This window comes from Heptranchias perlo, chromosome 31, assembly GCF_035084215.1.
Source record: "Heptranchias perlo isolate sHepPer1 chromosome 31, sHepPer1.hap1, whole genome shotgun sequence".
Lineage (NCBI taxonomy): Eukaryota > Metazoa > Chordata > Chondrichthyes > Hexanchiformes > Hexanchidae > Heptranchias > Heptranchias perlo.
Window position 1 is genome coordinate 15,783,438 of NC_090355.1, and position 9,326 is coordinate 15,792,763.

Here is a 9,326-nt window from a genome sequence, read left to right on the forward strand (position 1 = left end):
CAAATAAAATTGTTGGACTATAACTTGGTGTTGTAAAATTGTTTACAATTGTCAACCCCAGTCCATCACCGGCATCTCCACATCATACCTAAATTGTTCAGTCATCTTAACACATTTAATGCACCAGGATGCGTGAAATACCATGCCAACACAATGTAAAGTGACAGAAGCAGATATATGAATGCGTGTTAAAAAATGTTGTGATTTTTCCTTCAGCTTGGGAATAAACAAAATGCATCTTTGTAAGCAGATAGAAACATGCTTGCAATTATCTATGCTATGCTACTAAAAGTGACTATCTTCCAAATGAATCACATCAGAAAAACGCTTCTTAGGCAAACTATCATCTCTGCCTCACCCAAAAACAGATTTTTAATTCCAAGGCAGTGTAACCTTATATTTTATATATTTGACATGCAGAAGTTTCCCCTCAATTACAAGCACGGCCCTAAAACTTAAGTGACCTATATTAAGCTGTGGAGAATTGGGTCTCCACTATGGAAAGCACTTGATCATTTCAATACACGAGTCTCTAAAAGGTTCATGACCAGTGCCTCGAGGCTATAGCAAAAGCAAATAGAGCGTTAGGATGTATTGCTATGAGGATCCAACATAAAACAAAAAGCATTATAGTGTCCTTGTATAAAGTCTTGGTTAAGCCGAGAGTGCAGTGTCCAGTTTTAGTCTGTTCACATGGAGAATGACAAAGAGGCTCTGGAAAAGGTTCAGGAGGCTCATTAGATTGTTAGCTAATTTAAAAGCCCTCAGTTACTTTGATAAGCTTAGTGAGCTGGGTCTTTTTACTCTGGAAAAGCAAAGACTTCGGGATGAGTTGATTGAGATATTTAAAATAATGAATGTACCAGACTGTGTCCACGTGGACAGATTATTTGAATTAGATACGGTTAAGGCGAACCAGGGAAGATGTGTATAAGTTACACAAGCAAAGGACCAGGATCGATGTCAGGACGTTTTTCTTTTTTGCAGAGGGTCATTGACCTTTGGAACAAGTTACTGGCTCATTCATTGACTGGAGGTTCACAGCAAGCGTCCAAAAGGGAGCTGGATGAGTTCTAGTTGTGGCTGATATCACAGTATACAAGAGGAAGGTGGGTTGGTGGGTGATGTGCCTCATGGTTACTGTTGGCTCCTGGAACTCGTTTTAATCACCTTTAGGGATCAGAGAGGAATTTCCCAGAATTTTTTTTCCCCTGAATTGGCTTCGGGTTATTTATCTGGGGTTTTTTTTGCCACTCCGATCAGATTACAATGGCTGCTAGTGGTTGGGGGACATTGAGGGTCATGATGCTTAGTGCAACTTGACTGTATGAACCAGTTGGTCCCTTCTTGTCCGTCATTTCCGTATGCTTGTATAATTAGCAATTCTAGTTTCTGAGAGTTCAATTCAGACAGACAAGAATCTTTTTCAATTCTTCTAACTCTGCAGTCAGAGTTGCATATTTTGATGTTAGATTTTATCGATGTTCCAGAGAGGCAGCGCCTAACAACTTTAAAAAAAAATCTTTTTGGTTGCTGAGAGCATTCATGCTCTCGTGGAATTAAAATAAACCCAAGAATTTCTTCATCTGCAGCATGTCAACGCAAACTTTCATTTGATTGAATCTCTCAGGATTACAAAGCACTGTAGGATTTTCCAGAACCTTTTTTCACTGGGTTGCAAATTAATCACAGATGGTCGATAACTTATGCCAAGAAAATCAGAGTAGATGAAAAAAGATGGGAAAGAGGAAAGAAGTAAAATTTCATCCAGCTGATGGAATTTTTAGGGGAAGGACAGGGTAGGGAGTTTGAATGGTTATAAAAACAAAAGAATTTGTTTTTCAATGCCAACATCATTGCAAATTCATTTCACATTCCTCCCTGCACAAACATGTTCATGTCTTATAGGATGTTCCTTAAGGGTTATTTTTAGAAATTACTTTGAATTGATTCTGCTGCCTGAGCTTGTGACATAATTTAGAACGTGCCATGATTTACACTGCAGTGGAGGTGACATAACTGTTTTTTTGATGGGTGATTTTTGCACAAATCAACATAATGCATTTGGCTAAAAAAACAGCATCATCACACCTCTGCTTTGGCAGACTCCAGAGGGTCTGCTTGGGTCTTTTTTGGTCCTGTACTTTGTTTTTGGTCCTGTACTTTGCTAATACTCCACATTACCCTTTAAGGTTCAGCGGAAAATGTATCACAGACCTGTTAAATACAATGAACTTGCACACTTAAATACAATTTGTGCCGCACACGACTTAGTGGGCTCATATTATTGTTGTTGCACTCGCATCAATCATTGGTAAAGTCTTTGGGAATGCTATGTAGAATTTTAGACATTGCCTTCACAAGGGTATTGATGTGTTGCAGAGAGCTCAGGAAAGAGTGACAAGGATGAGTCCAGGACTCAAGAGTATGAGGAAAGATTCACAACTGAACTACATTGCAGAAAGGAAAATTGAAGGGGACATGATCCAGGTCATTAAGATGCTAAGAGACAAAGATAATGTGGATGCAAGCAAACAGTTTAAGTTGGACTGGAGTCACAGATCCGGTAACACAAAATTAAATAGCCTCAAGAGAGCGTAGAAAATAGATTTTCTTTCACCCGTCCCTCCCAACCACTTAGAGTTGTGAATAAGTGAAACAGAACTCCAATAAAAACAACTAATGGTGTTTAAAAAGATAGCTCGAATAAACATTCAGTTACAATGGGACAGAAGGTTATCAGGATAACTGTGGGTAAAGAAGAATAAATATTCTAGGAAACTGCATTGTTCTGAACCAGGAAAACATCACCCTCGAGAAATCAACCGGCCGAGGGTAAATAATGTAGACTCCAATACTAGATACAAATTTCATTTTTTAGTTATATTTGGGGCAGGAAAAATAATGCAAAAACTTCCCTCAGGGGATTAGATACATTGGCTACAGTTAGTTATTGTGCAAATTGTTTGGTCTGATGTGCAGAAACCCATCATTGTGTTTAAGAGTGTCCTAAACCAAGCTCCTGAGAAATCTACATAGAGGGGATAATTTTCGCATAACCTGCTGGGCGGGAAACACGATCAGATTAATGGAAAGTAAAATCAGGTGAGGTGTAAACGGGTGGCCAATCCGATCCAGTCAGTTTGCCGCTGGGCCAGTTAATTTAAAATGATCATAGAATCTTACAGTTCAAAAGGAGGCCATTTGGCCTATCAGGCCCGTGCCAGCTCTTTGAAAGATCTATCCAATTAGCCCCACTTCCCTGTTCTTTCCCCATAGTCCTATTTTCCCTTTAGAGTATATATCCAATTCCCTTTTAAAAGTTACTATTGGATCTGCCTCCTCCACCCTTTCAGGCTGTGTATTCCAGATCATAACGATGGCTGAGGGGCCACTCAAGATATATTCACATTTGGGATCAACCTTTGCCTTGCTGAATATAGAAGAAAGAAAGACTTGCATTTCTATTGTACCTTTCCCGATCTCAGGATGCCCCAAAGGGCTTTACAGCCAATAAAGTACTTTTGAATTATAGTCGACGTTGTAATGTGGCAGCCAAGTTGGCACATAAAGGTCTCACAAACAGCAATGAGATAATGACCAGGTAATTTATTTTAGTGATGTTGATTGAGAGATAAATATTGGCCAGGGCACCAGGGAGAACCCCCCTGCACTTCTTTGAATAGTGGCATCGGATCTTTTATGTCTGGCTGAGAGAGCAGATGGAGCCTTGGTTTAACGTCTCATCCAAAAGACCTCCGACAGTGCAGCACTCCCTCAGTACAGCACTTGAGTGTCAGCCTGGATTATGTGCTCAAATCTCTGGAGTGGAATTTGAACTCACAACTTACTGACTCAGAGATGAAAGTGCCACCGACTGAGCCAAAGCTGACATCTGAACAGCTGCATTATTCCCTCTGGAACTCTCTCCTTCAACACCTTCACCTTGTCAGCTTCCTCCCTGCTTTCTAAAGCCTCTGCAAAGACCCTTCCCTTCAATCTTGCTTTAGCCTCTCCGTCCGACTCTTTTGTGCCCAGTGCCATGTAAATAGCTCTGAGGCATCCCTACATACATGAGGAACACCATAGAAATGTAGCAGTGGTTGTTCCTTTTATTACGGTTCTGGAATGAACAACATTGCAAGAGAGTTTCTCTTGTTCCTGAAGCCCAATTCTCTGGTTATTACCCTCTGCAGCTTTCAACTCCGCTTTCCTTTCGGTGTTTTCCAGACATCAGCAGACAGACTGCAACTACCTGCATCGAATGTCATTTCATTCTTGCCCAACTTTCAAACTGAACTCCGGAGAGGGTAGTTCTAGTCTGCTAGTGTAATCTGAGGCACTCAGATGAAAAAGAATATTGTCCTCTGAGCTGAGTTGGCTCTCACATAAATTCTGACAGATGAAGTATCAAATCACTGTCTAATAACCCAGAGGTCAGAACCCAATAATTCAAATTCTCTCCACACATGAGAATTTCATCTCTTGCTGACGGATCGACATACACTGATATGTTTTGCGCCGAGTGTAGAAAAGATCTGAAATGAATTTTATTGGACTAGGCAAGTTTTTTTAAACAAATGGCTACATACTATGTTAGAAGGCCTGGAGGGTGTCTCTCGGTGTATTACCAGTGGAATTCAAAACCCCCAAATGAACAGCATACTACTTGAATTCAGACAGATAATTAACATTTAAACCAACATGCACTGAATGCATGCTTTCAAGTGAGAAACACAGGCTGAAAAAAAGAGAAGAGATGAATCAAGAAGGGGGTGATCACATGGATAAATACTCATCTAACGAGGCTCAGTATTGGTTTGGTGTCACTGCAAATCGCACCTCATTTTGTCCAATAAATCTGGTGACTTTTCAAGAATTACAGTTCACTGGGAGGCACAGATTAACTTCAGTATTCTATCTGGTCACTGTGAAACACCGCTGTGTTCTCATGTAAGTGACACACAATTCAGCTGTTGTCGCAGGCTATCAATGTACCGCGGTGATCTCATGCACTCTGCGCTCATATTAAGTGATCAGAATGCTTCATGTTCACCCAACCCCTGTGTGACCCTCTGCTCAGTCTCCGTACTCTAAAGAATACACCATCCATTTTACAGCATATTCCCTGCCTCCCTTCCTTTCCTAAGGGGGCTGTCAAAAAACTGGCCTATGGTTTCATGGGCACCAGCCACCCTCTACTATTATTCATGTGTGAACCTAGACAGCGAGTGTTTGGAAGCTTATTCAACCAAAGGGGACATCTCAGCCAAGCTCAATCTAGTTCTCACTCAATGACCACTCACGTACCCACTTTCCAGTAGGAGTTTCTGGGCTAGGGTTCGGGCTAGAGTTTCTGGGCAGCCATGAGTGGGAATCCTGGCTGAATTTTGTCCCTCCCCAGTCTAAGGGTGCTGAGGCCATGTGTAGTATCCCCACCATCATCACTTCTCAGCAGAGATTACGTAATGCCACATAGGTTGATTGAACCCACAACCTTCCTAGTTTGTGTGGCTTAGCTATTACTGTGTAACTAGCGTTATATTTGGTGGCATTAAATTTTAGAGGAGGAAATCTGTTCCTAACAAGCTGTATTCACACTATCAAAATGTTTCAATCTTCCACATACACTTCACTGCAGTGCAACTACTTGTTAGTGATTGTCAGTTATACCTATAGTCAATGATTAATGTACATGCTATTCAATCAGGGTACATCGGCTTCTCAATGGAAATTCGGACAAGTCTACCAGTATAATGGCAAAGCATACTGGTTCTTTTTCTTGGACTGGTTTTCTCCCCTCCACCGCTGGAGACACCGACTCTTACTGGGGTACTCTCCACTGTCAATGTGTTGTCAGACTGCTTGTCCGACATCCAGTCTTGGATGAGCTGCATTTTCCTCCAGCTAAACACTGGGAAGACCAAAGCCATCCTCTTCAACACCCGCCACAAACTTTGTCCCATTGCCAGCGATTCCATCCCCCTTTCCGGCCAATGTCTCAGGCTGAACCAGGCTGTTCACAACTGCGGTGTCCCATTCGATCCCGAGCTGAGCTCCCGGTCCTACATGCTCACCATCACAAAAACGACCTGATTCCACAACATTGCCCGAATCTGTCCTTAACTCAGCGCATCTATTGCTGAAAGCCTCTTCCATGACTTTGTCACCTCCGGACTCAACTATTCCAATGTTCTCCTGATTGGCCTCCCATCCTCCATAAACTTCAGCCCATCCAAAACGCTGCTGCCTGTATTCTAACCTGCACCAAGGTCCTGCTCACACATCATCTATGCCCTTGTTGACCTACATTGGCTCCCAGTCCCCCAATGCCGCAAGTTTAAAATTTTCATCCTCACACACTCAAATTCCCTCCTCAAAACCCCTCTGCCTCTGCAAATCCCTCTCCTCCTTTAAGACCTTGCTTAAAACCAATCTCTTTGTCACTCCATTAATAGCTCCTTCTTTGGCTCCACATTCATTTTGTTTTTGATTACACCTCTGTAAAGCACCTTGGGATGTTTTTCCTACATTAAAGGCACTATATAAATACAAGTTGTTGTTGTTGGGGAGTGGTCACAGGGGCAATGGCAGCCCGCCAATACCTCACCCAGGTGGCCACTCTTCAATGTGGGAAACCAGAAAGTGAGTGTTGGCAGGCTATTCATCTACAATGATGAGACATTTGCACTTCCCCACATCGGGCACTGGACAAAAGGTGAAACCTGGGCTGGTTTTTCCCCTCCCTAATCCAACGGCACAGAGACTAACTGTAGCATATCTACAGCTGCCCTGGTTCAAAGCAGCTAACTCAGCACAGACCAGGAATTGAACCAGTATCTCTCTGATCTATGTCCTGGTTCCGTGTCGATGCTTTTACACTGGTAGAGTGCAGCCAATGGAAAGCACACACTTCTCCCTCTGCTGGTTGTACTTATAAATTTAAAAAAACCTAAGAATATAAGGTCGTCGGGGTCAATTTTTACTGCCTTCACCTGGTGATAACGAGGCAATAATGGCCTGAAAATGGGGTTGGTTGCCTCACCTCCTGGTTAACGGCGATGCTCAAACAGCTCAATTTTGACAGTGGCTTACCGCCAGGTGTCCAAAGCGCCTGCCTGTTTCAGGTGATAGGACCCTTTTAACATGGAAATAGAACATAAATAGGAGCCCGATTACCATCTTAGGTCGGGACTGTGCAGTGAGTGGGCCAGTTCCACGGGCGATGGAACCAAAGAGGCGGTAAGCGTTAAGTTATTTTTTTTGTGGGCCCCAGAGGAGCATAAGTGCTCCACCAGAGTCCACAAAAAATAATCTGGGCCACTGCCACTCCGGGTCCCCTCACCCTCTGCGATAGTGACGACCCCCCCAGTAACTTACCTTGCCGGCGGCCCTATCTCAAGGCCTCAATCCAGCGAGCTGAACCGCGACACCTGTTTGGCAGCCCGCAGCTCGCCTGCCAGATTTAAATCAGGCCGGAGCCTCAAAATTGCAGGGGCTCTTCACCGACGGAATGGCTGGCCAACCAATCGGTCACCCAAAAGACAAATTGGACCCCATAATCTGAAGAATTCAAGCTGGGTCGGCTAAAAGCAAATGCAGATTGAATTGCACAGAAAGCCACAGATGCAGAATTGAATCATTTGAGGTGATTAAAAGGGAGGTTAGATACTTACTTGGAAGGTAAGGTATTAAGTGAAATGGAGAAAGGGCAGGGAACCAGGGTTAAAAAGGTCGAGCTGCTATGGCTAATAGAATGGATTGAGTCCTGGCTGACTGAGTCCCCCGAAAGGGATTCTTCAGGATTCTCACTGAAAATGCGGTGCCCTGATAATACAGCGTGATGGAACCGTTCACGGTTGCACTTGGAAAATCTCCCCGAATTCCCATATGGCCAGTCCGCCCCTGATTGAATGGCCTACTCCTGTTCCTATTACCATTTTTGTTCTGGTGGCAGTGACGGCTTACTTATTCATGTGAACTGCAACTGGCTCCACCTCCACTGCGAACCGCATGGAGCCAGTTAGTGCCTCTGACATCAATTGTTGTCACAACAGCAGTAGCATTAAAGCTGCCCAGTGAAAATAAACAGAATGAAAGAGTGCTCATAATGATGTCATTCTTTCATGTGCACAGGGTCTCTGTATTCCTAATCGGCCTCCTTCGATAGTCACTCATAAATCCAATAAGGAATTCAGGAGAAACTTTTTTACCCAGAGAGTGGTGAGGATGTGGAACTCACTACCACATAGAGTGATTGAGACGAATAGCACAGATGCATTTAAGGGGAAGCTAGATAAGTGCGTGAGGGAGAAAGGAATAGAAGGCTATGTTGATGGGGTAAGGTGGGAGGAGGCTCCAATGGAGCATAAACCTGTTGTGCCGAACGGCCGGTTTCTGTGCTGTAAAATTCTACGTATGTATTGAAATGTGGTGCCCAGGTAAGATAGAATAAACAGGATAGGGGCCTGCGGGGAGATCCATACAGTGCTGCTGCAATATCTGGTACCAAGCAAAAAGTGCCTTAACAACATGTGCCATGAAGGAGCAGTGTTGAGATTGACATATTGCAAGGACTGAAGGGATAAGAGATGTACGAGTGTGTCTGGCTTGTTCAACCGCCTATCAAGTCTTTTTTTGGGCTCCCTCCAACGTTTCTTATAAGCCATAAGACTTCAAAAACCCATAAATCACAAATGGAGCCTGGAAAGACGGTCATATCCAAAGAATAAAGATTGAGAAAAACAGGAGAAACAAAACCAAAGTATTTCAACAACATTAACGTCAGAAAATGGTCCCAAGAATCCAAAGGAAAGCCCCTTTTAGTACGAAGCAACTTCATCGGAACGTGTAAGTGTTTTATGGCTTACGAGCAGAAGGTGGAGAGGATTGCGGCGGACCTCACACACGATTCCCTGGGACTCGTTGCTTGGCATCCGTGCAAAGCCAAGCGGATCAGAGCAGCGTGTCCGCGGCGACACCACAAAGGAAGTCTGAGCAGTTTCAGGGGCATTTCACACCAGCGTCCCAGCAACGCCGCTGATTATATTCTGCCGATGGCCACGTTGTAAACCTCGCACCGACACTGTTTGCTGGGAGTGTTTCTGCTCCGCTCCAGTCCTGTCCCCAGGACAAATGCAACTCAACCCTGTCATCCAAATCAAAGGAGCTTCAATTGACTCTCTTTCCCCCCCCCCCCCCCCCACCACAAAAAAACCCCAAAACCAGCGATTTAAAAAAAATCTTTAGTACATTTTCTTTACTCACCAGAAAAGCCTGCATCGAGGTGCTGGGAGCTGCTGAGGTCCGAGCTGTCGGTTCCAAGC

At 43.8% G+C, this 9,326-nt stretch overlaps 1 protein-coding gene across 1 annotated transcript in view; it reads right to left on the reverse strand.

Moving 5' to 3' along the window:
- Positions 1-9,326, reverse strand: part of akna (AT-hook transcription factor) — a 140,476-nt gene extending 131,150 nt beyond the window's left edge. Inside the window, exon 1 of the mRNA XM_067969615.1 lies at positions 9,268-9,326. The gene's annotated coding sequence lies outside the window, so the exon portion shown is untranslated. The remainder of the gene's footprint in view (positions 1-9,267) is intronic.